Source organism: Maniola jurtina, chromosome 15 (genome assembly GCF_905333055.1).
Source record: "Maniola jurtina chromosome 15, ilManJurt1.1, whole genome shotgun sequence".
Taxonomy (NCBI): Eukaryota; Metazoa; Arthropoda; class Insecta; order Lepidoptera; family Nymphalidae; genus Maniola; species Maniola jurtina.
Genome location: NC_060043.1, coordinates 4424665 through 4432014, shown reverse-complemented (window position 1 = coordinate 4432014; position 7350 = coordinate 4424665).

Genomic DNA, 7350 nt, shown 5'->3' with positions numbered 1-7350 from the left:
CTGGGTCACGGGAACGGCTGAAGCAAACAACCGCGACCCAGCCAGCGACGTCTGCCGAGGCAGACCCTCCACCGGGGACCTGCTTGGTCCCCACCACCGCACCTCCGGGACGCACCAACGAAGTGCGTCCCCCGACCCTGGGACGCGCACGTCGCCCGTGTCCCATCCTACGCTTCGTCCACTGTGCGCTCTGCTAGTCAGAGGGACACGCGGAGAAACCTCCCTCCCTGCCAGGTCATTAGCCATAGCCAACAATATCTCCGAAGAGAAATTGTTGAATTGGCGCCCCATGGTTCCTGCACCTGCACCGACAAGGATATCGCTGTTGAAGCAAGCCGTAACTTGCATAGATAAAAGGTAGGTACCTATCTATCTACACTGTGCCCTGTGACTCCTAGAAGTTAGTAATAAGTAAGTACTAAGTAGGTATATTCTAAAGAACTATTTGCAAACGTTCAAAAAGCCAAGCGCGCGTTATAGTAGCCCCACTGCAATAACTTTATTAGCAGTAATCGACACTTTTGAGTTATTTACTTTTTTTTTTCAATGGACTTCCAAAGAGTTTTTCTCGGGAAAATTTTCATTGAAGTATGTTTTTTTGCTAAGGATTTTGGCAGTACTTGCATGAAATGCTAAGGAAAAATGCAGTTTCTCCGAACCGGTATTTTGCAAGTTCTGCGTTTTCAATATGAAGGGCAGAGCTGCTGCAGTCGCGCACCGTCGCCGTCGCAATTTGGTGTTTCATTCTCTGTACCTATTACAATCGTCAACGCGTACGCGCGCGCTGAGTACGACGTCCTGCTGTGCTGTTCCGTCGCCCTGTGTTTTGTCTATCCTCAATCCTGGTACTGTTTTCAAATTGGTTGATCATCTAGTCGCTTTACTTATGAAAACGGGGTCTCCTGTCAGAATGAAAATGACCTGGCCATTACTACGCTGCTGGCCATGTGCATTAGCAGATTTCACGCACCTTTGAGAATATTATGGAGTGCTCTCAAGCATGCAGGTTTCCTTACGAAGTTTTCCTTCACCGTTAAAGCAAGTGATAAGTTCTTAATTAATATAACAAAAAGTTAAAATGTGTGTGATGTACCGCGGGTGACGTCTTCCGCCTCATACCCCGATTGCCATCTCGACCTGTCGCGTACTATAGCTATGGTCGCATCATAAAGCAGCTAGGTATAGTTCTGGCATGATGCTGTTTCAAAGCTAATAAGAAGGAAGGGCCTTCTCGCAGGTAAAGATTGCAAAATGCGTATAGTAGGTACAAAAAATGTACCTATATTGCAGATCGGTGACATTGAAGAGTTGAGGGTCAAGAAAAACAATATTTTTAAACAAATCAATATTATTTTATAATAATAATTTATCAGTACATCCACATTGAATGCCTTATTCTCCATAAAATAAACAAAAGTCTTCGACATCGAGTAACTAAACATAGGGGGGTAAGATACGAATCTATTTACAATAATTAGGTGGTTTCTAAACACAAAATAAAACATTGAACGTAACAAAATCAGTGCAACAATAAAATAATAAAATATACAATTTTTTAAAAGATAGTGATTCAACGTGGTAAAGTTACAGTTACTCTAAAGATATAATTAAACATTTGTTAGTTATACACTTTTGTTACAAAATTATCTATTGGCCTTCACATCACAGGGCGAAGCGATCTCGAAGGACCAGTCAAGCTCGCAGATCACAAGCGCCGACAGAAGAGTAAGGCTGCGTCCGGACTGACAGAATAGCATACTTAATGCTCAAAGGCTAAGGGTGCATATAAACTGCAGTGACGTGCTGTATTGCAACGCTCTCTGGCAGCGATAACCCAATTAGAATGCGCCTAGAACGACAACTTGTGTCGCATAACAACATGCTGCATCTGCCTAATGCGTCAGCACCTAAATTCGCGCGCCACTCTGCTTCGTGCTTCTGCAACCGTTCCAACTTCCAGTACAATGCACAGTAGTGGTTCTATTCATATTTCTTGCTGATACGCACGCAACGTCTCAGCATTTGCAGAAGTTGCAGATTGGCGAAGTGGAGCGCGAACTTAGTCGATACGCTGCTTGAAACCTTGTCCAGAAAGGGCGAATTCTATATTCGCGCTAGCGAGCTTCCATTACATTTCGTTTAGTTCTAAAATTGGCGTATTTCACGCTCTAAGGCGTCATCTCCACGAGCGAGGGAATGGCAACGAGTCCAACCATCCATAATAATGGACCCATAGTAATCCAGTTCATAGTAATGGACCTGTGGATATTGGCTTATACAGGGTGTAATCAGAACGGTAGCAAAAACGAAGACAGGTAATAAACCTGATGATTACCGATAAGAAACCACAAAAAAAAAACGTAAAAAAAAGCCTGTAATTTTTAAAAGTATGACTATTATCGCAGAGATTCTCTCGTCCGTGGAGTTGGCGCCTAAGGACCGGCGCATCGATGGACTATTGTCCACAGAGGACTTAAATGGATGAAAGAATAGTATCGTATAACGCATACACGCGGTACTAATAGTCCGGCGAAACACCGAAGTAAAAGATGGTCCGTCTACGCAGGCCCTTATTAGTTAATCCATTAGATATTCGCCCTATCATAACAAGGTCTAAGTACAATACAATGTGTGTGTCCGTAAGTGCCGATACCTAACGCACATTGTATCTAATGATCATCGGTCTTGTCTATGCACCCTACTTTACTAAACAATATAAAAAGGTAATTATAATAAAGGTTATAAGATAAATTTTTAAACAAAATCTAATAATCATGAAACCGTAGAGCAAACCCAATAAGCTAAGAGTATTGCTACAATGAAATAATCTCTCATTTTAATAGTATTGCAACAGTATCAAAATCTACACAAGTTCTCCATAATTGCGTATACCAAGTAATTACCAGTGCTTACGACAAATAAATCATAGCATAATAATAGGGGTAGAAACATACTTATAACAATAAAACTATGCGACGGTAGTTCAATTAAAATTGTCGTAATATTCTCCATGGCCAAACCGAGCCACTATAAAACCTCGATAAGTCACAGCATCGGGGTTCATAGTGCGATTCCAGTCATTGGAATCAACAAATTCTTCGATTCGGTTCGCGTGTTATAAGTATGTTACCGTCTTTATTATGCTTCGTTAATAGCTTGAGTGCCGTATCTATGCTTTTATAATCCTTAATAACTAAATTTCTCAACCAAAATAAATGGTTTCATTAATCTCTTTCGAAAATGAACTAAAAAGGATTCCAAACTTTTTCCCAAAATAAAATTCTTAAATAACCCAAATATGCCCTCTACCAGTTTTTTAGGATAGCATCAGTCACTTAGGCTATTTATAGAGCGCACTTTGACTTTACTTAGATTTAAGTTTCAGTTAAAGGAGACAAATAAGAGAGAAATATGACATGACTTATAAACGAGACAGATTTATGTCAGCGATATAACGCTGTCTCTTTTTAACAGTATCGAAAGCCTGAGCAAAGTCAAAGTGAGTGTGCTTAATCTAAGCCTTAGAGCGGGGACACACGATGCGTTGCGGCGGCGGCGGTGCGGCGCCGGAGCGGTGTCGCTGCGTCGTTTTACATAGAAATATCTGTAGGATGTTCACGATGTAATCCGGCGCCGCACTGGACTTGATGCTGCTACGGCGCCGCACCGCTCGTGTGCCCGCTGATATGGTGAAATCTTTGCGGTGCGGCGCCGCAACGCACCGTGTGCCCCCAGCCTTAGACGGCACCGCTAGAGAGAGCGTTTTTGATGACGTTAAGTTGTTAAAAAACACTCTCTAAGGAACTATATAAGCCATCTTGTTTCAATGACGTCACTCGACGCTAAATATCGATGTGACGAGATTGCTATCCCATGCAACTAGAGCATTAGAAAGTCAACGAAAAAGAATTCTCAAATAAATAATCAAACAAATTAAAAATAACTACAACAGCTGATTGATACGGCACTGAGGAGTGCCAGATGTCGAGCCACACCTACGTCGTTTCTAAAGACTAGAAAAATGCAAAATATTCGAAGTAATCCGTCTGCCAACCCTATAAACCAAGAGTCAACGCCGCTAACGCCTCGCTAATTTATACAAAAGTGATATGTTCTAGCTTCCGAAAGCGAAGTATTGCATCAGCTGCGGTCCGGCGATCGGCGACACAGTCCTACATAACTATAACGATGAACACACTATCAAGTATATGACTCCACTACACTCTCGTCGAGAACACACAAAACCAGGCACAAACGTACAGCGGAAGTCATCACTTATGGCTACAATACTGCAGCTCCTTGCATCAACTCTATGCCCTAGCGGCATAAAACTGGACTAAACTGTAAAGTTTAGGAACATTTTCTTTCTGTTTTGAGTATTCTCGACGAGAGTGTAGATGTAGCTTTCGATAAGAATAAGAGACGAATGAATACTTCAAATTGAATAATACAATCATCGAATACATTTTATTATGTGAATTTCTATTTACAGGCAAAGAACCAAAAATACTGAGTCACACCAATTTTCATGTATTCGAATCATATGGAATCTGAATTCAACTCTTAGACTACATCGTCGCCTAAAATATAATGCGTAAAAAATGAGCTCTCACGTGCCATTTTAACTTTATGTGTCAAATATCATGTTAAAAGTACGATTTTAGTCCTTATTTTAACAGGGCTCTCTCCGTCACTCGCTTCATACAATCGTAGTTCCAATTTCATTTGAATATTAAGCAACCAAAGTCCATGAAATTTTGCAGACATATTCTAGAAACTAATATCTGTGTCTGTGGTGTTTTAGATTTTTCTAAAAATATGTAGTTTTAAAATTACAGGGGCTCAAAGATTTGTATGTAAATTTTTAAGACCGCGTCACTTTGAAACCGAATATTTTAACAGAAATCTGGAAACCACAGACATAGATATTAGTTTCTAGAATATGTCTGCAAAATTTCATGGCCTTTGGTTGCTTAATATTCAAATGAAATTGGAACTACGTTTGTATGAAGCAAGTAACGGAGAGACCCCTCTTAAAGGTGAGCCGTACTTTTGACATGACAGTTGACTGATAGAGTTAAAATGGCGCGTGAGAGGTCATTTAGTACGGACTATTACACATTTCAACAAGGGGATATTTATTTCGCCACCACAAATCGTGCGATTGGAAATTTACAAAAGCTCGCACGATCATATTATTACGTAATAAATTTTTATATTTATTTATTTATTAACTCAAGACAGTCGTTAGGCCTTAAGGTTAGAAATGTACAAGTTATTTATTATGGCAGATATAACAACAAATTTATATTTATCGAAAGGATACTGACACTTTTGAAGCTTGATTTTTGAGGCAAGCGACCGCGACGCGAGACGCGCTCCTTGAAAGTTTTGCACAGAAATATTCGGCAACGTAATACAAAAAACAAATATTGTCATATAGTCATAACACAACCATTTGGACTAAGAGCCAGGGCGTACGAGACCTTCGTTATATACGCAGAGAAACATTCACCTTTTATAAAATAACGAAGGTCTGGCACGCGCTAGCTCTCTCTCTCTCCCTAATTGTACCTACTCGTAATTCTTTAATATACATTTGTTGAAGACCACAATTTTTTTTGTTTTATATTTTCCTACACCCTATACCGAACCTGTATAATTCGCCAAATCTTCTATAATATTTGTGTTTCCATTGTGATCATGGCCGTAGCCAGGAATTGGCTTCGGGGGTGTCCAGGTCTTGGTTACTCGACTTGACGGGGTGAATACCTTGTGGCAAGTGGAAGTGGTGGACAGCAGGATAGAGTACAAGAAGAAATAGGAGCGCCAGCGCAGCGACGAACCCCCCCCCCCCCCCCCCCGGCTACAGTCATGATTATGATGGATTGAATTTGGAATGCGTAACTGATAAAGTCACGCGTCGCAGTCACGTGGTCCAAGATCTAGCTGTACAGAGTCCCTAATATAAATTTTCAAGTTGTTACAAAAACGTGACAGGTGGAGTTACGTAAATCAACTGGGATGTCAAATAACGACGTCTGTCCGTGCTAGGATCTTTAGCAGAATTCCGCTGGATACGACATACTGTACCCGGCAGGAAATATTGTACATCGACCTTTGGAAAGAGCGCTGTCGTCATATAACGTCACATAGGTATGAGTGACAGAGACAACGTTATACGAAGCTGACATCCCTTTCTAAGGGTTGATGTACATTATTTTCTGCCCGCTACTGTAATAATATTATTAACCTAATTGCTTTACTAAAAATCCAGTGGGAACTTTTTAATATGAAATAAAAAGTAGCCATGCTTGTTTCCGGGATGCCTCTGTACCAAATTCCGTTAACATGGGTAAATCTGGCCGTGAAAAGGCAACAGACAAAAGACAAGCACATTTTCGAATTTACAATTTCGAAATGGACTTATACATTGATAAGGGTATTTCCAAATGTGTGAACTATTGGACTAAATTAGAGTTATTCTATAGCAGGGTTATCTCAAGTAAAACTTCTGTTCTATGAAGTTTTCAAACTTAGTATGATTTTTTTTATAGAGAAGCACTTGGCTGCATTCAGACCTACTAGCATATGAAATTGGACATATGCCCGAAAAGTAAGTTCAGCCTTCGGATTGACCCCTCATGGGTATAAGTATAGAGGTGTGCGGAATCGCACTACAATTGTCTCTAGCCTAAATGACAGACGTCTTAACGTTTAAATTCATGACACTGCAATAATATAAACTACCAGGCTCACAAGGGCTAGAACCCAAAGCCGTAAAACCAGTTAAAAAAATGTCTTACCGCACATGTCACGTTCGTCAACTTGAAAACTTTCACCAAGGCCTCCGAAACAACTCTAGTATCTTACATGCTTCAACAACGCACCGTCTACCGCGACGCCGCCATACTATTGGCACTTTCGATGCCTGTCTGCGAATGATCAGAGTAGCTATTCTATATCAAAAGAAGCAACCCTGATGCTCTTCTCAACGCTTTCCGTACAAACATAGTTTGGTTCTCATATGAATATTAATGGGGATCCGCACTGTCAATCCATCCAGACAGGTGGCGCATAAGCGAACCGGCCATAGAGGTAGTATAGTATGTACAAAATGAGTTCTCACGCGCCATTTTAACTTTCTTCTTGTACATGTTACCTCCTAATGAAATACGAAGGTGAAAGCTTGCATTGGCTGTACCTCTTGTGGCGCCCTCTGAATCCAGTTTTGCTTGTGGATCCCCGTTACTAACCTTCGACAGGTAGAGGCGAGAGCATGTTTATGGAGTATTTACAAAAGACAGCCCACTTATTACCCGACTGCGGCAAAGCCAAAAGGAAGGGTTA